The following is a 22,369-nucleotide window of genomic DNA, read 5'->3' as shown; positions in this document are numbered from 1 at the left end:
AGCCTATTGACTAATGGTGCTGTCACTTTTCCTAAAATTTTTACTTGTATTGTAATTTGTTTTCATTATTTTTTAAAAGAAATATAGAAAGTAGATATAAAGCTGTATTTCTCATCAGTAATACAATACCATTAGGGGACTGATTCCAGGGCTCCAAGAAATAATAAAATTCATAGATGTTCAGATCCTTTTATACAATTGTATAGTATCAGGAATAGTATTGTGGCATAAAGAGTAAATCTACTGCCTGCAATACTGGTATCTCATTTGAACACTGGTTCAAGTCCTAGCTGCTCCACGTACAATTCAGCTGCATGCTAATCCCGGGGAAAAGCAAGAGAAAGTGCCCCTACATGAGAGATCCGAACGAAGCTCCTGTATCTGACTTTGGACTAACCTACAAGTGGCTGTTGTGGCCATCTGGAAAGTGAACCAGAGGATGGAAGATTCTCTCTCTCTCTCTCTCTGTTTTTCTCTTGCTCTGGCTGTGAAAAAAACCCAAGGGTATTTTTTTAAATGCATAGCATTTACATATAATCTACATATAACCTCCAAAATAATACTGTAAATGATTTCTAGGTTATTTATAATATAGAATACATGCAATGTGAACATTTGTTATTATGTGTCTTCTTTAGGAGAACATGTCTAAAATGTTCAGATTAGAGACAGTTTTTTTTTTAAATGCTTTCAATACAAGTTGGTTGAATCCCTAAATACAAAATCCATCAATACGGAGGGTTGGCTATATATTAAAATCTAAAATCAGGTCATTATCTCCAAGACTTCACTTCACCTTCATGCCCTAGTCTTCTTCACTGAAAAAAAAATGTCTTGGATGTGTGACCCATGATTGAGCCAAGCATGAAACCAAGCACGGCACAATAGCAAGCATATTATTAAAACTTTCTATGCTTTTATATTTCAGACCTGTATTCATTGGTGGTAATCCCTGAACTACAGAGTAAAATCTAAGTATTACACATAGTTCTCTAATGTCTTAGCTTTTTATCCAGAAAGCTTTTGCCCTCTGTGCACACTTTGTATTTCAGTAATCTTTAGAAACATTAAAACACATAAACTCTCTTGAGTTTTATTCCTCCAAAATAAACTATCTTTTAATTTCATTTTCCATCCGCTTTTGAAGGAGCTTCACATAGCTACAACCACAGATTTCAGATCACAGCACCTAGACAATTCTGTAAAGGCATGAGACGTGAGGGTGTTTCTCTGACCACAGAAGAACTGCAGGACTGGCCTACTGACTACGACTCCGACTTACACAGGAATACCCCTAGGATTTGGGCTTAGCAATAACACTATCCATGGGTAAGAGTTGGTGCTCTCCCAACCAATAAAGATGAAGATAAAACAGTAACAGAGACCGAGATTTTTCCATTGCATACTTCCACAAACAAACTTGTCTATCAGCCATCTTCATGTAGCTCAAACCATCGAAGTCATGGGACTTCTTTGCTTGAAAAGAACCTCTTACTCTGCTAAGCTGCTTCACTGTAAATTTCCACAAATGTGACAGATGCGGAGTGTGCATAACTTCTCTAATCTTGTTATATGGTTTGATGAAAAATACCTTTCCCTTTACCATGATTTGATCAGTAGGTCTATGGATGAAAAATAACCACTTAACTAATATTTTAATATGTATCATTTTGCATATTATATAAACCATTTTGCAAATTTAGTATTTCATCAAATATTTTATCACAACAATTTATACTTGGGTCTGGCATGACAGCCTAGTGGTTAAATTCTTGCCTTCCATATGCCAGTATGCCATACGAAAGCCAGTTTGTATCCTTGAAGCTCCACTTTCCATTCAGCTCCTTGCTTGTGGCCTGGGAAAGCAGTCAAGGCTGGCCCAAAGCCTTGGTACCCTGTACCTACGTAAGAGACCCAGAAGAAGTTCCTGGCTTTGGATCAGCTCAGCTCCAGCTTTTGTGGCCTATTGAGGAGTGAATCAGCAGATGGAAGATCTTTCTTTTTGTGTCTTCTTCTCTCTGTATATCTGCCTTTCTAATTAAAATATAAATAATATGTATTTAAAAAGAATTTTACACTTAATTTTAAGCTGGAAAATACCTCCAGTTTTTTTTTTCAAAAATAATTTCACTTTATTTAAGGCCTTAGAGTAAATGTACACACTGAAAATGAAAGTATTTTTAATTTAAAATATTTAGGCACATAAGATTGAAAATGAAAAATTATTGTGACCTTCTCTCCTATTAAATACTGAAGTTCTCCTGATTCTCAACAAATATGTAACTTTTAGAATACTGATAAGAAAATCAGCAATACTTTTCCATACACATTGGTATGAAGAACATAAATAGAACAGTAGGATTGCGGGTCAGATGCTTCATCCATGCTTTCAGGTCTGAAATTTGTGTCACTTCATGAAAATGACCTAGGGCAAGTTTGACGTTTGACTCTATGGAGAAATCTAGGGTATGCAGACATGAAAAATAAGCCCATTTTTTTAACCTTCTAAAGATTTTTTGTTATCTAGAATTTGCTGAGACCACTGTCTTCAACTAGTCTTTTTTTTTTTACATTGAGAAAGCTATATGATTTTTGCTTCATTAGCATAGCAATTTAAGTTGGGACTTTTAATATAACTCGTCAGGATTTTTTTTTTTCCTGTTGAGATCTATGGAGAAAAATCTAATTACTCCAGAGCATAACAAAGAATAAAAGTTGACAGATGCTAAGGAACAGGACATAAGAGCAAATGATTTTATACTGGTCCAAATCAGGTAAGCTTCCTAGACAAAGCATTATTTAAACTGTGTCTTGAAGAGAACTATTTAAATAGGTAGATACACAGAAAAAGGATAGTCTCTGAATCAAAATGCATATAAAAAGTGCAGCCATTTTTCATGACTTGTTTTATGTTTGTAAAATGATACAAGCAGCCAAGTCGGGGATGGGCATTTGGCACAGTTGGTTCACTGCCCGCAGAACATCAGCATCTCATGTCAAAGTGCCTGCCTTCCAGTCCTGGCTTGTTCTCCATTCCAACTCCCTGCTATTGTGCAACCTGGGAGGCAGCAGGTGAGGGAAGGCTCTCTCCTTCTCTCTATAAATCTGTGTTTCAAATAAAAAATAAAAACATCTTCAAAAAATATAAAAACTTATCAACAGAAGAAGGTTGAGTGGCAATGCTGATCCTGCCAATATTAGACAGGATTTTAGGAAAGTTCTTTTTTTTTAAGATTTGCTTTTTATTTTTCCTGAAAAGTCAGATAAACAAAGAGGTGGAGAGACAGAGAGGAAGATTTCTGTCCACAGATTCATTCCCCAATGGCCCCAGCAGCTGGAGCTGAGTCAATACGAAGCCAGGAGCCTGGAGCTTCTTTCGGGTCTCCCACGCAGGTGCAGCGTCCCAAGGCTTTGGCCTTCCACCACTGCTTTCCCAGGCCACAAGCAGGGAGCTGGATGGGAATCGGGGCCGCCGGGATTAGAACCGGCGCCGATATGGGATCCGGTGCATGCAAGAAGAAAACTTTAGCCACTAGGCTACCATGCCCAGCCCTAGAAAAGTTTTTACAGCTGAAACAGAGATATCAACTTGCTGTGAATGCAAAAATAATAGATTTGGGCAATTTTATTTTTTTAGAAATTGTCAGATGGACTTCAAATCACAATGGAGATGAAAGAGAAAAAAAATCAACCAAAAGAAGATCCCGTCAATAGGTGTTACACAATTTAAACAAATTAGAAAAAAACATCAGATACAAAAGACTTCAGAAAATATCTAAATGCCTGGTACATGTGAAATTTGAGTTAAAAAACAAACAAAACAGAACAGACTTAATATTTTTAAAAATGGCCAAAACATTCTCCATTTGGCAAAACAAATAAATTTATGTATTTAACCAATTGTCAAAATAAATAAAAAGTAAATCCTGTAACTTACATTAAGTAAGACAACACAAAAAATAGTATACTTGATAAATACTTCTACAAGGTTACAAAATCATTTGAAGGAATTCAAACAGTTGTACGGTAGAATAATTCAGACAAGAACGAAAGTCACCAAGTTATATGTCAGAGTTGTGCACAACTAAAATATACAAAGTAACAGGTAAATTATTCTGTTGTTTTTAAATTCAGCTTAATATGAGTTAAGAAAATTAAAGATACAGGATATATTAATATTACTGGTAATGTGAAGAGTGCTCACAGAAATTGAATCAGAATATATAGTCATATATATGAAATTAAGGTCATGATTTTGTTATTACTTAGCAGGAATGAGGCTAAGTGAAGTAAGCCAACTTTTTTTTTGTAAGCTACAATTTCACATATTTCTTCTGAAGCACATAAATCTAACTCACAAAACAGTCAAATTTCTAAAGCATGTAACCTTTGTGTCACACAGAGAAACTGTAACTAAACAATCAATTCAAAATCCTGTTTATCAAATGGCATGAGGGGAATTCTAGCTTCAGACTACAGTAAACTTTGAATTGGCACAAGTATTCAATTTAGCAATATTAAACTTTACTTGTACTATGAGAAATTTAAAGATATAAATTAAAAATTCTGTAAAAGAGAAGAATAAAGATTTCAACCCTAGGAATTATTTTATCTTTGCTGTGAACTGGAATTCAATTCACAAGCATCAACTCATCAAGGAGAAACGTTAGCACCGGTATTTCTACTGGTCTTACTTACACTGAGACTCTCTGAAGGTCCTTCATCAACAGCATCACCAACAAGCAGCACAGAACAGAGGAAACTGATGATGGATTGTTCTGTAGAGGAAATGCCCACGGGTTATTTAAGGAATTTGGAATCTTATATTTCACTTTAAGTTATTCCACACTTTCCACAACCATTTATTATGTTTGGGAGTACTTGCTGCCTTATGAAGAGAGAAGGAGTTCCTCTCAGGTTTTGGTTATCACAGGAGAACCAAGAAACAGGAATGAATGAAATAAGTCAATTTGATGTCCATGAGAATTATCTGTGGAAAATCTTCTGTGAGCCGCTACAATTATCTTCCGACTAAAAGGAAAAATGTCTGGATTCTATGAGACAACCTAAGACAATTAAGCACCAAGAGGTAGATTTTTGGAAATATGTTAGATAATCTGTAAGAGACCAGAGAGGGTATACCTAAGAAGCCGTTGAACTTATCTGGACAATAAGATGCTGGACTCTATGTTTGGTATATGCTTGCAATGGGGGAATCTCAACTGAACTTGAACTGTGGTTATGCAACAAGGTGGAGGAATCCACCATGGTGGGAGGGTTAGGGGAGGGGTGGGGAGAATCCCAGTACCTATGAAACTGTGTCACATAATACAATGTAATTAATGAATTTAAAATAAAATTAAAAAAAAAAAAAAAAAAGAGTGTGCAAATATCTCCCCAGTAAGAACAGACACATTAGCAAACATATTGAGTTCCCACAATTTGAAGTTGAGGAGTTCACACACCATGTTACTTATATCATAAAACAAAAGGTTATTCTAGATTATTCTAGAATGCTAGATGACTTGAAACTATGACAGCTTTCTTTTCATCAGAAAACAAGCCTAACTTTTTAGATTATTTTTAAATGTTAATTGGTCAATTAAAATTATAATACGTATTTTATCTCATGAATAACAAAAAAGCTCATATAAAAGGAATAACAAATGTCTTGCATTTTGTATATCAATAAGCAAGGTTTAATGCATTAACATGCTATTTTCATTCTTTAAAAAAAATGTTTACTTGACAAGAAGAGTTACACAGAGAAAGCAGAGAAAAACACACAGAGAAAGCAGAGAAAAACACAGAGAGAGATACTCTATCCAGGAGCCCATTCCGCAAATGGCTCAACAATCAAGGCTGTGGAGGATTCAGAAGCTTCAGTAGGAACTCCAGAGTGAGTGGCAGGGGACCAAGTACTCAGGCCAGAGCCATCCTCCATTGCTGTTCCAGGCACAGTAGCTGGAAACTGGGTCACAAATCAGCACCCCTTTCGGATTCCAGCATGGCGGGTGACAACTTAATCCATTAATCCACACAATTGTACCTCCTTTATTTCCATGCCTGATAGAGTCACCAATGTTAGCAGTGTACGAAGCAAGCAAGATGATCAAGTGACTAAAACTAGAATTATGCTTAGGTGGATAGATTCTTGAGCTCAAAGAAAAACTATCCCAGGAATCAAAACATGAATAAACATAATGATGAAGAAAAATCAGCAAAAAATCAAACACTTTGAAGAACTATCTAGAGAATAAAAAAATAAATAAATTGATGAATTGAGGGAAAATAATACAGATTAAATATTTACACTTTTCTTGTTTGAAATTTCCTTGCTACTTTTTCAATTGCAAATTAGGCTAAAAGTAAATTCAGGATGTATATATGATTGAAAATGGGAATCTTATTGGCACTTCTTTAAAACAGGGAAAAGATCATGCAAATCTACACATATAAAAAGAGTCAAAAATTGGGCCTTTTTCTTCTTGAGAAACATGTATTTTGGCAGTTGCATCCTCATCTTATATTCAATTATGCTGGGTGACTGTTATTACACATGCCATATTTCCTCTTTTCTATCCCCTTGTTTCTAATACATCTGTTTACAAAAAGTTTCCATAGGAAAAGCTGTCTTTAACATATTTACTTTTTCTCTTAAGTACTTCACGCTCTTTAAATGCTTATTTTAAAGTAGACTTACTCTACTTTTATTCTTAAAAGGCAGAGTTGGAGATAAAGCAAGAGTGAGAGAGCTTTCCATCCGCTGGTTCACTCCCCAACTAGACTCAATTGCTGGGACAGCGCCAATGCAGAAGACTAAAGATAACACTTTCTCTGGGTCTCCCACGTGGGTTCAGGGCCCAAGGACTTCAGCCATCTTCTGTTGATTTCCCAGGCCATAAACAGAAATGAGACACCATAATGCCAACATGAGCCAGTATGGGATGCTGGTGCCACAGGTGGAGGTTCAGCAAGCCACACCATGACAAATACCCCTACAAATTATCTTTGTATTGAGACTGAGCTTAGTTCAAGGTCTGATCCTTAAGCTAATCTTTGTTAACATAATAGCAGAACCAAAAAACCTTACCTCCCTTAAAACCTATAGAAAAATTTAAAAACCATGAATAAAATTGCATTTTGATGTCAAGATACTCTGTTGTGTAGTGCCATAATTATCCCTGTTTTTTTTCTTCCAGAAGATACTACAAAAATAAAAATTTTATGGCTGTGGAACAATCAAGTCATTCAAAATCCCTAATTATAATTGATTTGTTAGACAGTGGAAATAGAAATCCAAAATAGACTGACCTATTAACTGTCAAATTTTAAAATGTTTGGCCTTAAAGGTACTTTATCAACTGATTCGGTGGAGGAAAGGATAGGAATGCTAAGATGCAGGTCACAAAGCCTGGTATTACTACTTTGTGACTCCAGCTTCCACATCCATAAAAGACAAAAATGAAGAAAATGACCGAAAGTGATCATTTCACCCCAAAGTTTAATATTCATTATTACAACCAAATTACTTACGGTTTCTAGATATTTTCATTCCCCTACATCATCAAAATGGCATAGCTCTTACACTAGTGTGGTATTGGAACCATTACATTTATTCCAGCTTGTATTCAACTAGGAAACTTTTGAATAATACTGTGATTGCATTAACAATCTTCTTCCAACGCATAAAAAATGTTAGTTAAATACATACTGAAGTTAATTTTAGTAGTACAGCTAAGACAAGGTAAAATGTCAGCTCTATGGAGATGGGTGAAAGACTATAACAATTTCGTCATTCAAGGTAATGCTGCCTTGTGCTTACTGAGTATGAAATAATTGAAAAAGCAGAGCTCTCTTCTGTGTTCGACTTGTGGGATGACATTGTGGAGTGAAGTGCTTTCTGGTTGGCTCCAACTGTTTGAATTTAATTTTATTGGATAGGTATCAAGAGAAATGAACTGAAAAAAACCAATAACTTATATATGAATGTTGTAAAGTCACAGGGAAATTTCAGGACCTCGTCAGCTTTATGTAAGTCACATAGCTTACATTGTAAAAGCATTGCTAGTTTTCCTAATTTAAAAGTATCAATTTCATAGGAATGTGCTCTTCTACCTCTCTTTTTTTTTTATTTATGGGGGGCAGCAACTGGCTCAGTCACAATCTCGTTAGTCTACACTGTAATAAAAACTGCCTTTAAATATTACTTAGCTATAAAAAACAATGAAATCCTGCATTTTCAATGAAATAGATGCCACTGAAGACCAGTCTTCTTACTGAAATAAGCCAAAGCACAAAGCACAAATAAGTTTTATCTGATAAATGGTAATATACAGAGTACAAAAATGTATGAGATGAAATGATATCTTTTTATCTGATTACTCTATAGCCTTTGTCTATATTCCAATGGAATACACCTTTTACATGCTGAACATTATGGTTAGTCGTGCATTAAGCCTCTGATTATTAAGGAAATTAAAACTGTTTTATTGCAATTTATTAAAGGAGAAAACAGAAAGAAAGCAAGGAGAGAGGATTAAAACAAGGGTGGAAGACATGGTTACCTTCTCAACTCTAGGAAATTCATAAACTAGATTCTTTATCGGAACAAACCTTTTAAAATAAATTTTATTTTTATTTTTTTCTTTTTTTGTTTGATTTAAGTTTAAAAAGAACTCATAAAGAAGCTAATTTATTAACTTTTCTTGAAAGGCAGAATGACACAGACAAAGCAAGAGACAAGCAGATAGAGTATCTATACACTGGCTTACTCCTGCAATATCGGGCCAATCAGGCTGAAGAAAGGAATCAGAAACTCATCCATGTCTCACCCACGGATGGCAGGAATCCAAATACCTGAACTGTTCTCTCATGCTTCCCAGGCATATTACCAAGAAGCTGTATCAGAAGCACAGATTAGCCAAGACTCAAACTAAACACTCTGATATACAGAATTTCAGTGTCCCATGTGGCATCTTAACTCACTGAACAAACACACATGTCCTAATGTACCTTTTTAATGGGAAAAAAGATGGGATCTGAAATCGTGGTGCAGCAGGTAGAGACATTGCTTGGGATCCCCATATCCCATATCTGAGTGCAGGTTGAAGTGAAAGACCCAGCTTCCTGTTGTGTTCCTGGGAAACAGCAGATCATGATTGAAGTGAGTTCTTTTTTTTTTTTTTTTTTTTTTTAAGGGTTTGAAACATCATACATTTATTAACTGCCAGTTTCTGTAGGTCAAAGGTTGAACACAGTTTAACAGTCTTCAGTTCAGAGCACATGAAGTTATAGTCCAGGTTATCAACAATGCTATGGTCTTTTCTCAAATTCTAAGACCTCTTCTAAGCTCACATGCTTGTTGGCAGAATACAGCTCCGTTTGGCTCTAAGCCCGACACCCAGTTTCTTGCTGCCTTTGCTTATGGAGGATCCCACATCTCTTCCACATGGAAGAGCTCTTAAATATTTGTTGAGACAGCATTTTACAGAGCGTGACATAGATGTGCAAGTGATGATGCCATCACCTTTGTTGTACTATATTCACTACAGCAAGTCAGATTCCCCTCCCGTTCAGAAGTGGATTATGCTTGGATGTGATTCATTGGGAATATCTTTTTTTGTTTTTTTTTTTTGTTTTTTTTTTTTTTTAAATATTCATTTATTCATTAATTACATTGCATTACATGACACAATTTCATAGGTACTGGGATTCCCCCCCCCTTCACCCCAAACCCTTCCCCCATCATGAATTCCTTCACCTTGATGCATAACCACAGCTCAAGTTCCGTTGAGATTCCCTAATTAAAAGTTTACACTATACAGAGTCCAGCATCCCCTGAACAAAATGGAGGAATCAAAAAAAGATGGAAAATGAAGTGAGTTCTTGCCACTCATGTGGGAGACTGAAATTCCTGATTTCAGACTAAGGCAGCCCCAGTTGTGCAGGTATCTGAAGAGGGAACTAGCAAATAGAAAATCAATCCCTCTCTCTTTTTCCTGAAGTTAATATTTTTTAATAAGCAAGAAAAAATGCATGGCATCTTCATCAATGAAATGTGTATGAGTATAGAAATTATTGCACATAAATGACTCTGCCCTGATTCACTTTTATCTTGTGCCATTTTTGCACAACTCCTTATGTTGTTGGGAAGGTAATAGCAGGATTCACAGTCTTGGCTGAGACACTGTTGGACAGCTCCCGGCAAACCATGCAGCAAGATGGGTCACTGACAGTTTCAAATTACTGTTGGACAGCTCCCACTGACACATCTGGCAACACAAGTTGTGAATGACAGTTCCAGGAAGATAGGTGGCTTCACAGCCATGACCAACTCAACATGGGACAACTGCAGCCTGGCTTGAATAATAGCGCCTTTCTATACACAATCCTGGCATCACCAAGCCCTGCTGAACAACATCTTGTTCTCCCATTTATTAAAAGTTCCATTTGTTGCAGATTTGGAATTAGTAATAGCATAAAATAGTGAATATAGTTGCAAGATGTGTGTCTCAATAATCTTTAGTTCATTCTAAGAAAATCACCATGACACTTTCACTCCCATGAGGCAACTGACTTCATGACACTTCACATATTTCCCAAGATGGAAACAGAAATGGGCTGCTTTGAATTCTTCACAAACTCTTCACCTTTGATCCTTTATATATTTATTCATACAATAAATACTCAGAGAGTACCAAGTATATGCCAGACCTCTTTACTCAATCAAGATACAATGACACAAGCACAGGTACTACCTCATATTTCATTTGGATAAAATTTGGGTGTTTTAAAAATAAAGATGTTACCTTTGCAGAGGACTAGGTTTTTTAATTTACTAGGACAAGGTAATGCAATGGAGAAAAAAAAATGGAATTAGAATGAAGAGGATTCTGTTGGTTACATCTGTCAGGAAAACCCTCCCTGTAGAAGACATAACTGAAGAGAAATGATCCATGAGAATACATGAAGCATGGCAGTTCTAACACATGTCTGCCCAGCTGGTTTCATTCTTCCCTTATCCAGGCTAACTGATGCATTACTCAAGGAACAGTTCAGATGTTTTCTTGACAGATATGACTGTACTGTGTTCAACTGTTTTCTCAAATTTAGCATTGTGCTTCAGTAAATTTTAGTTTCCTGATCACTTAGTACCTAGTTTGAAATTGGATAAAGACTTTGCTTCAAGAGTATCACTTATATTTAGCAAGTAAATATTGACCAATTACTAATGCAAAAATTACCAGCTGATGATGGGATTATGCAGCAATGATTAAGCCACTGCTTTGGCTATCAGGTACTCCATAATGGAGTGCCTTGTTCAAAGTTCTAGCTATTCTGCTTTGGGTCCAGTGCTGACTAATGAGTCTAGGAAACAGCAGGTGGTTTTTCAAATGCTTGGGTACCTACTGTGACTGTGAAAGTGAGATTTTTGGCACCTGACTTTGGCCTGGCAGATATTCGGGCTATTGTAAGCATTTGTATTTGGGGATGACCCATCTCTCTTTTTCTCCTCTCCCCATTCCATTCTCCACCGTCCCCCCTCTCTGTGTAACTCTGTCTTTCAAATAAATGAATAAACAAATCTAAAAAATAAAAGATTTCCTAGCTCAAACTCTTAAGAATCTCTATGCTAGGATGTGCCTGATTGCTCATTGTGTATGCTAACCAGGCATGCTATGTGATCTAATCATGAACTGATATTGCATTAGTGTGTTTTGCACATAAATCTACAGAGTAGGGATTCAGGTCTATGAGTCAGACCCAACATTTGTAGATGACATTGTATATGTTTTCCATAATTTCTGATAGTATTAGCAGGTAGTATTTGGGGGAAGTCATTAGCTCATGAGGGACTGGGATCATTACCCTTACAAGGTAGAGACATAAGCCAAATCCCTCTTCCCCTCTTAATACAGTCAAACTAAATATGTTCAATCATGATGATAAAGTCGTGATTATGTGAATGCTGACATTTCTTAACCAGTATAGACAGGAATAAGCAGGCGAAGGCAATAACTTTGAATGGCATCACCATCACTATAAGCTTTTATCAGCATTATGGCATTACCCTGGCTTGTTCACTACTTCTTCTGATTTCATTTCTCTAGTATGGGCCACAAGCTGAATCATCAACCACGAAAACATCTCAAGAGTATGAGTAATGCTATACATTGTGCTATGACTTCTCTAAATTTTTTTGTCTGTGTTCGCTAGATCTTGCCACTTACTGCTTTCAAAACTCCCCCATTATATTCCTTAACACTGCTAAAGAGAAACCCTGAAGTGGCACCTGTTTACCACTCTGCTGTACAGTACACCACCATTTTTGCATAGGCTTTCTTTTTTAATAAAGATTCATTTACTTATAATGGAAAGGCAGATATACAGAGGGGAGGAGAGAGAGAGGAAGATGTTCCACCTGATGGTTCACTCCCCAAGCAGCTGCAACGGCTCATGCTGAGCCAATCTGAAGTCAGGAACCTCTTCCAGGTCTCCCATGCAGGTGCAGGGTCTCAAAGCTTTGGGCCGTCCTTGACTGCTTTCCCAGGCCACAGGCAGGGAGCTGGATGGGAAGTGGAGTTGCTGGGATTAGAACCGGCGCCCATATGGGATCCCACTACATCCAAGGCAAGGACTTTAACCACTACGCTATCATACTAGGCCCTGCATAGGCTTTCCTTATCACAAACCCAGGACATATCTGAGTGTTTGAAGACAACCAAAAATCTGTTCAAAATCCTAAAAATATACATCTAATTTCGCTAACAAGTAAGAAATCACTCCATCCCCTAAAGCCCGTTCTCAAGCCTTATCTTCATCTCCACTCCTGCTTTGCCATACATTTCATTTTTCATCCTCAAACTTATGCTATCCTCAACTGTGCTCCTCAGGAGAAGGCAAATCTTAAAATTCTGCTCAAAATCGCTAACATTATATTCATCATGGAAATATTTTGTTATTCTGTGATTCTTAAATTCTTTTGAAATTTTCATCAACCTTAGAGAAATAAACATGTCTTCATGGAGGTATGGAAGTTTAAATAAATGTATTGTGAGGTCTCAATTTTTTTAAGTCTCCTGATTAAGCCTAAATAAAAAATGCATCTAGATTTCAATTTTATTTTACAATGCCAACTAGACTTCTTCTTGAAATGTAGCAACAATCTTTAAAACTATGATGAACAGAAACAAAACAAACAGCCAGCGAGCATAGTGAGTGAGCTCATTTTACAATGTTTGGTGCCATCAGGGGTAGGAAATCAATTCAATTGAGGAAGATACTGCTATTTACATTGTTAAAATGAGGCTTTTAGTTATAAACATGAAAACATGTTTTCGAAATGACAGCAGTTGTAAAATTGTAGCCTTTAGGGGCTACATTCTCATCAATGCAAAAGAGAAATGTTTCTGTTGATTGTCAGGGTTTTATCTCTGCATCTCATATTCCACTTAACAAATGTTTATTATAAAAAATACATAATTAGACTTGACTTGGAAATAGTGTATTTACTTGTATGGGTTGTTTCAACAGTTGCTGAGACTGAGATTAGACTGAAAAGCCTGAGAAAGGCTGTGAGTTATGATCCTTACCTCACCCAGACAGGTGAACTAAGAATGAGCTCGGGTCCATGGATTTAACACAGAAGAATCTTCACTGACCCAGATTTTTAATGTTCCACACATATTGTTATTGTTGAACACACCATCTTCCAATGCAGTATTAAGTCCCTGTAACCCTATCTTGACTAGCTTCCCCATTCTCCCCAACTAGGACTGCCATATAGTACTGCTGTAGACAATAAGACATAAGAAGATCTATGTTGGCTGAGTTGTTCCAGGATGTATTTGTTATGCTGGTATAAGAGACAGAAGTTACCATTTCCATTTTCTCTTTCTTAAATGTAGGTATTTTATTCAATCTGAGATCACCATTAACATCATGTGAAAGTCAAGGAACCACAAAATTGACACGCTTGATATTTTTGAGCCACTGACAAAATAATGGCATCCTCCTATTTATAAGACCTCTCCTATTCATGGGCAATGCAGATACTCAGTCTAATAGTCTAGAAATAATTTTGTCTTGGACAGAGCTTCAAACAATTACACTGGACTGCTTCTTGAGAAAGCTAAATTCATGCATCTGAGTCTTGTGGGCCTTGATACCAAAACCCATCTGGAAATACAAATTTTTGTGACACTCAAAATGGTATAAGGAAGTGGTACAGAGTACAGAGGAGCAGATTAGAGCCTCAGTAGAATATTATCCAATGGGAGGAGTGTAAAAGGATGGAGGCTCGAGAGCCCTGGTGTAGGAGATTAAGATCGCCTGTGATGCCGGCATCCTGTATGGGTGACAATGGAGATCTAGCTGCTCCGCTTCCAATCTAGCTCCAGCTTATTGCACCAAGGAAGGCAATGGAGGATGTGACAGGTACTTGGGCCCCGGTACCCATGTGGAAGACCCCAAAGACAACAGGTTCTTGGCTTCGAATTGGCCTAGCTCTGGCCATTGAGGTCATTTGGGGAGTGAACCAGTAGATGGAAGATCTCCCTATGCCTCTCCTTTAATTCCTGTACATGTACCCCTTTCAAATAAAAATAAATACATTTTTTCAAAATATCATATAAAGTTGGAAATGAGCTGGCATGTTTTTGCATTAACTGATTTAGCACTGAGGAATTGCAACCAATCTTTTCATGCTTCTGTTATCCTTTATGTCTAAAACACTGGTAAAATATTGCTGAATGCTTAGGAATTAATTAGACTATGATGAAATAAGAACATTAATAGATGTAATACTTATGGGCATTAAAGTCATAGGTAATAAGAACAGTCAAAGCCTGGAATATATGAATGTAAATCAGTGTAGTTGCTAACTGTAGGTATGTTATAACTGCAGTCTCTGAAATACATGAGGGCAACACAAGTCTTTTGATGAGATTAAAATGTGTATCACATACATAATCACCCAAAGAGACAAGATTTTAAGATACTGCTCTTTTTCACAAATGAAAAAAAGAACATCTTTTTTATTTACGAGAAAATGTCAGGGTCTGGCCTGATGGCTCAGTGACAAAATCCTTGTCTTGCGCAAACCAGGCTCCCATGTGGGCGCTGGTTCGTGTCCCAGCTGCTCTACTTTCCTTCCAGCTCCCTGGGAAACCAGTAGAGGATGATCCAAAGCCTTGAGATCCTGCACCCACATGGGAGATCCGAGGAAGCTCCTGGCTCCTGGCTTGGGATTGACTCAGCTCTGGCCGTTGTGGCTACTTGGGAAGTGAACCAGTAGATAGAAGATATTTCTCTTTGTATCTCCTTCTCTGTAAATCTGCCTTTCTGACAGAAAATAAATGAACCTAAAAAAATCTTTAAAACTAATTTAACTAAAAATTCAACGTTTCTATGTGCATGCACAGTGCTTAAAACCAAAAGGCCACATCATGAAAATGCCCTTTCATGGAATCACATTAGATAAAAATGAAAAAATGAATTACAACTCTTCAAAAGTCTTTATATGATAGCTCCCATATCATAAATGATGAGAAGATGAAACATATTTTATGGTGAACTGTAAAAAATAAAACTGATTATCTGAAAAATTGAATAAATAAAGGAAAATGGAATAAATAAAGAAAAATGGATAGTCAAGAAAGTCATTGTTGTAAGTTCTGGCATCTCAAGGCTAGTGCATCTGAACCTTTTATATTCAAAAAGAAGAAAAATCTTGTCCCCATTCCAGGAAGGGCCCAAAATACCTGTAAAGCAATAAATCTGTGTGTGTACTGCATGCTCCAAGTTCATTGGGTGGACTAGTTGCTAGAAGTTTTTCCACACTGGCACTCAAAATAAAGCTTTGTCTGATTTCCAGGAATTGGTTCTGCTTAACACAAAGCAATTTTCCTTTGTGAAATCGAAAATGCCTTAATCCCTTCCCTAGAATACAGCATGCTACACCTTACATTCAACCTTTTTTTTTTCCTTCCAGGGCAACTGTATTTCTCACAATATTGGTTTCAGGATTTTAATGTTGTTGCATTTCAGACTTTTTAATCTTTCTGAATTAAATAGTCAGAGATCACATCTAATACAAAATTCTTTTTGTAATGCAATAAACGAATATTTCATGGATCCTCTGGACAACTACTTTTTTCTTACGGGCATTTTAGACATTAGAGTGGATTGGGGCCCGGCGGCGTGGCCTAGCAGCTAAAGTCCTAGCCTTGAACGCGCCGGGATCCCATATGGGCGCTGGTTCTAATCCCGGCAGCTCCACTTCCCATCCAGCTCCCTGCTTGTGGCCTGGGAAAGCAGTCGAGGACGGCCCAATGCCTTGGGACCCTGCACCCGCGTGGGAGACCCGGAAGAGGTTCCTGGTTCCCGGCTTTGGATTGGCGCGCACTGGCCTGTTGCGGCTCACTTGGGGAGTGAAACAACAGACGGAAGATCTTCCTCTCTGTCTCTCCTCCTCTCTGTATATCTGACTTTGTAATAAAAATAAATCTTAAAAAAAAAAAAAAAAAGAAATTAGAGTGGATCAAGGATTTTTACTATCCCATTGCTGTTTTCGTTTTCATCACATACAGAGTCGCAGGAAACTCACAGTGTTGAAGATACCCTAATTTATCTAAATAACTCAGCGTTTTACAGTTTCATTTATTTATTTGATTGGCAGAGAGGGAAGGAGAGAGAGAGAGAGAGAGAGAGAGAGAGAGAGAGCGCGACAGAGAGATCTTCCATTTTCTGGTCCTCTCCTCTAATGGCCACACCATCCATGACTGGGTCAGACAAAGTCAGCAGCAAGCAACTCCTTCAGGGTTTGTTAGGTGGGCAGAAAAGACCCAACCGCTTGAAGCTCCTTTCACTGCCTTCCTGAGTGCACAACAGCAGGAAGCTGGACTTGAAGTAGAGGTGTAATTTCAACTGAGATTCTGATAAGGGATGCAAATGTCTCAAGTAGTATATTAATTCCTTTGCCACAACTCCTGCCCCAAAATTCATTCAGTTGGGTCTGTGACACCTATGTAAGAGACAATATAGAAATTTTGGATCCTGACTTTGACCTGTGGGCAAATGATTCTCAATATCTCACTCGCTCTCTCGCTTGCACCCTTGCTCTGTGCTTCTCCCCTCTATCTCTGTTACTCTGACAATCAAATAAGTGAATGAATAAATCCTTATATTCTATTGCTCAGCACAAAATGCAGTTTCTATTAATAGCAAAAAATTATTTATTTAGAATAAAGAATAAATGCATGTTTTTACAATTTTTTAAATGGACAGAATTTTTTTTTAAAATCCACTGAATTAACTGCTGATGGGAAGGTAAACAACGAATAAGAAATACTAGTTGGAGCAATTTCTCTTTTTCACATGATAAAAGTGCATTTTAAGGAAAATTATAAGAACTGTGTGAACTTTTGCAGATCGATTGCCACAATTCACCGAGTGGTAAGTTATGAGGATATTGCGATGATTTGGAATTATGAATATCCTTCGTTATCTTCAGTACTTTCATTAATTTTTCAAGTTAACTGTTCAAGTCTCCATGTTCTAATTCACATTCTCAACTAAAAATGTACTTTTAAATAATACTTTAAAAATGGAAGGGTCTTGCATTGTTGAGCAGCACCTTAGGCACAGCTTGCATTGCTGGCATCCCGTAATAGAACACCAGTTCTAGTTCCGGCTGCTCCACTTCCTATCCAGCTCTCACTTAATGTTCCTAGGAAAACCATATGGAAGATGGCCCAAATATTTGGATCACAGCCATCCATAAACAAGATCCAGATGGGGTATCTGGCTCCCGGTTTGGGTCTTGCCTAGTCCTGACTGATGTGGCCATTTGGAGAGTGGCCAGTAGCTGGAGGACATCTCTTGCTTCTGCTTCTCCCATTTTCTCTCACTCTGCCTTTCAAGTAAATATAAACATATATTAAAAGCTTAAAAGCAGAATGTAACTTTAATATATGATTCTTCCTTATTACCTTTTTAAATCATTATTTCCCTGTTATTATAATTTCCTTTAAAGTAGAAAAGTAGTTTTCCTTCATCTAGCAGGCCTAAAAGGTTTTTCTTCGCTCACTGTCCTAGGGGGCAGGCTGTAAATTACAATCAGACTGTGAAATGACAATTACCACAAAGATTTAACTCAAAGCCACAGTAACTTCTGAGAGTCTCTGGCATCTGCTCTCAGAGACTATTGAAACATTTCAACTTATGACATAATATCCCAATCTAACAAGTTCATTATCCTGATCTTTTTAAAAAAGTTAGCACTAATTCCTATTTCTATGTCTTAACTATATTACTCACTACTCTCACTACTGGATTTTTTTGCATAAATGAGTCTTTCTCCTCCCTCAATGTGCATTCTGAAATAATTAATTATTCCATTAACTCCCCATATTCCTCCCTGTTTTCTCTATCTCCCATGATCATTTCTCTTGTTGATTTTCTTTGAAAGTAATAGTTGTACTCATTACTTTCAGTACCAGTAATATTTTTCACATAGTTATAAGACTATTTCTCAAAGTAGAATTACAACGATGGCTGAGTAAGAGGCTTTGGAGCCCATTTCCCAAAAAGACCTCAGACACCTTCACAAGTGTGGTGAAAGCCAAGTGAGTGACCACAGTGCATTCTTTTGTTGTAATCAAAAGAAAAGATTAAATCAGGAAAGCAAAAACAGTTTCCCAATCACCACTTCTCCAAGACCCAAGGAGTGCAGTGAAGAGATGCTTGGTGTTTGGAAGAGTGAACGTGAACTGAATCTAATGTCAGTTCTACAAGGAAACAGTTCAGTCAGATTGAGTCCCAATATCTACCCTAAAGCCTGCCAGTAAAAACAGTAGTTGGAGCTCCCACAGTCATATGGCCACTGCCAACCCACTAATCCAACCCATAGCAGAAGACCAAACCCCAGTGGTTCAGGAAGACCAGAAGACCGAGCCCAAGGCTGCATCACAGAGCAGAGTGCTCAACCCACTGTATTGTGATCTGGCACCTAATAAAGAGCAAAGACCTTGAATGTCCAGCAGGTACTCACAGACCCAGCACAGAGATCTAGAACCCAGGGAACTGATCTCATTTTCGGTACATGAGACTGCTGGAATCTAGTGGACTTGGGAGGCATTTTGGAGACTTTGCAGAGGGGTCTAAGGATGAGATAAAGAGGTATTAATAGCTTATGGCCAGTCTGGTGACCAGATAGCTGCCTTTACATCTTTCCTCCAATCTTGGACACAAAGCAGAATGCAGTAGACAGTACTGTGCCTAACAGTTTCCATCCTGAAGGAAGCATATGTGAACAATCTCTGAGCTTGCCTAAGTATCAGGTGAAAATCTATATCCTAATGAAACAGACTTATTCAGCTGTAAATCACCACCTGGATAATTGGTAGGCACAAAGGTAATCCATGTATGGCCTTCCTGGGTAGATAAGGGTCCACCCATTTCTTACCATGTACAACCTCAGTTAGACAACTAGGATTAATAGGGAAGTTTTGGGGTTCAGTGCCAGACTGAAAAAAAAAACAGCAGATCCTATTTACACTCCTTTTTCCTGTATCACTGCCTCCAAGCATGGCTTCCAGGTCTGCCTCAAGACCCATAAAATTCACTGCTTTGGAGGGGTGAGAGTTCAAGATGTGATCCACTATCACGGTATTTGTAGACACAGAACAAGGAGTCTGTGCCTCCTATACTGTAGTTATCACTAGGTAACATGTCACAGTCAGATGTGGGATGAAGTTGAGCCTGGGGGATATTGCAAGTGTCAATCAGCAAATTTAATCAACTGTGAACCTCGAGTAAACTGATTTTGCATGTTATCTAGTGCTGAAATAGGGAAAGTGCTCATGGCTCAGAAAAAATACAAACTGTTTTGAATTTCTGGAAAACCAGCTACCAACTAGTCCAGATTACTAGAATCCTTCAATGTGCAAAAGATGTCCACCAACAAGGATCAAGGACTTCCAGAGAACCACAACTACACTGGAAAAAACAAAAGATTCCAGAAACTATCCATCTAGGAAATGAGATTTCCAAAAGGATTATTTCAAAAGGATTATTTTTCAAAAAACAAAACTGAAGAGAACACAAATGTTCCAATATTCTAACGAAGAGATTGATAGATGGAATTAAAATGTAGCAGACATCCTTCTACCAAAAATACATCAAGTCATATTAAAACCATGACAGAGAGAAACAACACTTCAAAAAAAAACCAGTGAACTTGAAGACAAGTGCTCAAAAGTATGCAGGCAAATTAAAATAAGAAGCGGAATGAAGAAAGCTCATGGAAAATATGGCATAATATGAACAGAAATATACTTGGATTATTGGCACTCAAGAGGTATGTGATAATACCCAAGGGTTAGAAATTACATTTAAAGAGACAATGGTAGAAAATTTCTCAAACCCAGATGAAGATATGAGTAGCCAGGTTCAAAAAAGTCACCTTTCAAAATTAAGGCAAATAAATCCAAATAGAAATTACAGTTAATTTCTCTAAGGTTAAAGATAAACACAGGATTCTAAAAGCTTTCAGGAAAAAGAAGCAAATATATACAAATGAGTTCCATTTCATATGTCTTAGCAAAAATCTTTCAGGTGTGGAGGGAGTAGGATTATATAAGGATCCTGCTGTGATAATATATAGTCTGGGTCATCTCTCTGTTGGAAAGAGAGCAGGGTGAACCTCTTTAAAAGTGTACAAGATGTCTACTGCTATCCAGAAGGTGATTTTAACAAGAAAAACATGCTATCCTACCCGTCTGAGCTTACAGTTTTATGATGAGAATGGAAAGAAGTTACTAGTCACACCACTATAATGACTTTTTGTTTCATCCTGAACAACCTAGACCGTATTACAATTCTGTCCATCTGATGGGTTTTAAACCCATCCTCTTAATTGTAAGGAATTCTTCTGCTCACCTAAATTGTGATTAAAGTCACCACTTCTATCAATTTTCCTGGATCTTTGTTGAAATTCTCCCTATTGATGCTACGATAGGAGACTTCCACTTTTAATATTTTCAATAAATGTTTCTTTGCCCACTAAAATTATCCACATGACAATTTGTTTGCATAATATAGGAACCAGGATGTCTCTCTCTCTGTCTCTCTCTCTCTCTTCCTTCATCTCTCTCTCTCTCTCTCTTTCTCTCCTCTGTGTGAAATTATCTGCAACAAATGAGATTTGTACTGAAGGAAAAAAAATTTCCTACCAAGAATATTCTATCAAGCAAAACTGTGTTCAGGTAAAGGGAGAGATAAAGACATTTCCACCCAAGCAAAAGCTGACAGATTTTGCCCCCACCTGACTTATAAGACACAATAAAGGGTGTTCTTCAAACTAAAACAAGAGACAATTACAGGGACATCAGAATTTAGAACACTCACAATACTACTCACAGCACTAAGCCAATACATTCAGAATTTTATATTATAAACATGACATGCAAACTGTTTATATACTTACCACGAAAGCTAAAACAAATTATGACTATAAATCCAAATATTAGATAACACTGTAATAGCTCAACTGTGATCTAAAATACTCAAAAGGTAATTCTTTATTGGAATTCCTATCTTGAAAATCAATGTTAGTTGTTATCATTTCAAGTTAGCTCCTTGCAGTCAAAATAAGGACTTTGTTTTTTCAGTTTTGTATTGCCTTATTTTGTGAAGCGAGTAAGCCTTCTTATAATCACAAAAGAGAAGTATTATCAAAGCCTTAGCAAAAGTGAAAATTAATGAAACAAATTGTATCACTGGAGAAAAACCACTTATCCACAATAAATATTACAAGAAAAGGTGAAAGGAACTGCAATTAAAATGTGAAACAAATATCGAAATGGCAATAATAGGAACTATCAATGATTACCTTAAACATTAGTGTACTAAATTATCCAATTAAAAGATATGGAGTGACTGCAGGAATCAAAAAAAAAAAAAAAGAAAAGAAAAAACAGGACGCCCAACTAAGGCTTGCTTGTCAAAACTTAGAGGATATCCATATGGAAAATAATGTTGCTACACCCCTACCTATCACCATGTGTGAATAAAGAAAAAAATGGAATAGTGACATAAATGTAAGTCAAAAAATCTGGAGGTTTTGTTTGTTTTAAAGATTCATTCATTTTTATTGGAAAGGAAGATTTACAGAGACAGGAGAGACAAAAAGATCTTCTACCCACGGATTCACTCTCCAGACTGTCTCAATGGCTGAAACTGAGCTGATCTGAAGCCAGGATCTGGGAGCCTCTTTAAGGTTTCACAACTGGGAACAGGGTCCCAAGGCTTTGGGCCATCCTCTACTGCTTTCCCAGGCCACAGGCAGGGAACTGGATGGGATGTG

General features: G+C 37.2%; 1 long non-coding RNA gene across 1 annotated transcript in view; it reads right to left on the bottom strand.

Annotated features, from left to right (window-relative positions):
• The window catches only part of LOC131482140 (uncharacterized), a 121,779-nt gene extending 116,999 nt beyond the window's left edge, over positions 1 to 4,780 (bottom strand). Inside the window, exon 1 of the long non-coding RNA XR_009246776.1 lies at positions 4,699 to 4,780. This is a non-coding gene — a long non-coding RNA (uncharacterized LOC131482140). The remainder of the gene's footprint in view (positions 1 to 4,698) is intronic.
• Between the last annotated feature and the right edge of the window lie 17,589 nt (positions 4,781 to 22,369).

Source organism: Ochotona princeps, chromosome 15 (genome assembly GCF_030435755.1).
Source record: "Ochotona princeps isolate mOchPri1 chromosome 15, mOchPri1.hap1, whole genome shotgun sequence".
NCBI classification, from domain to species: Eukaryota; Metazoa; Chordata; class Mammalia; order Lagomorpha; family Ochotonidae; genus Ochotona; species Ochotona princeps.
The sequence above is the reverse complement of the archived record's forward strand: the minus strand, read 5'-3'. Positions and strand labels throughout refer to the sequence as shown.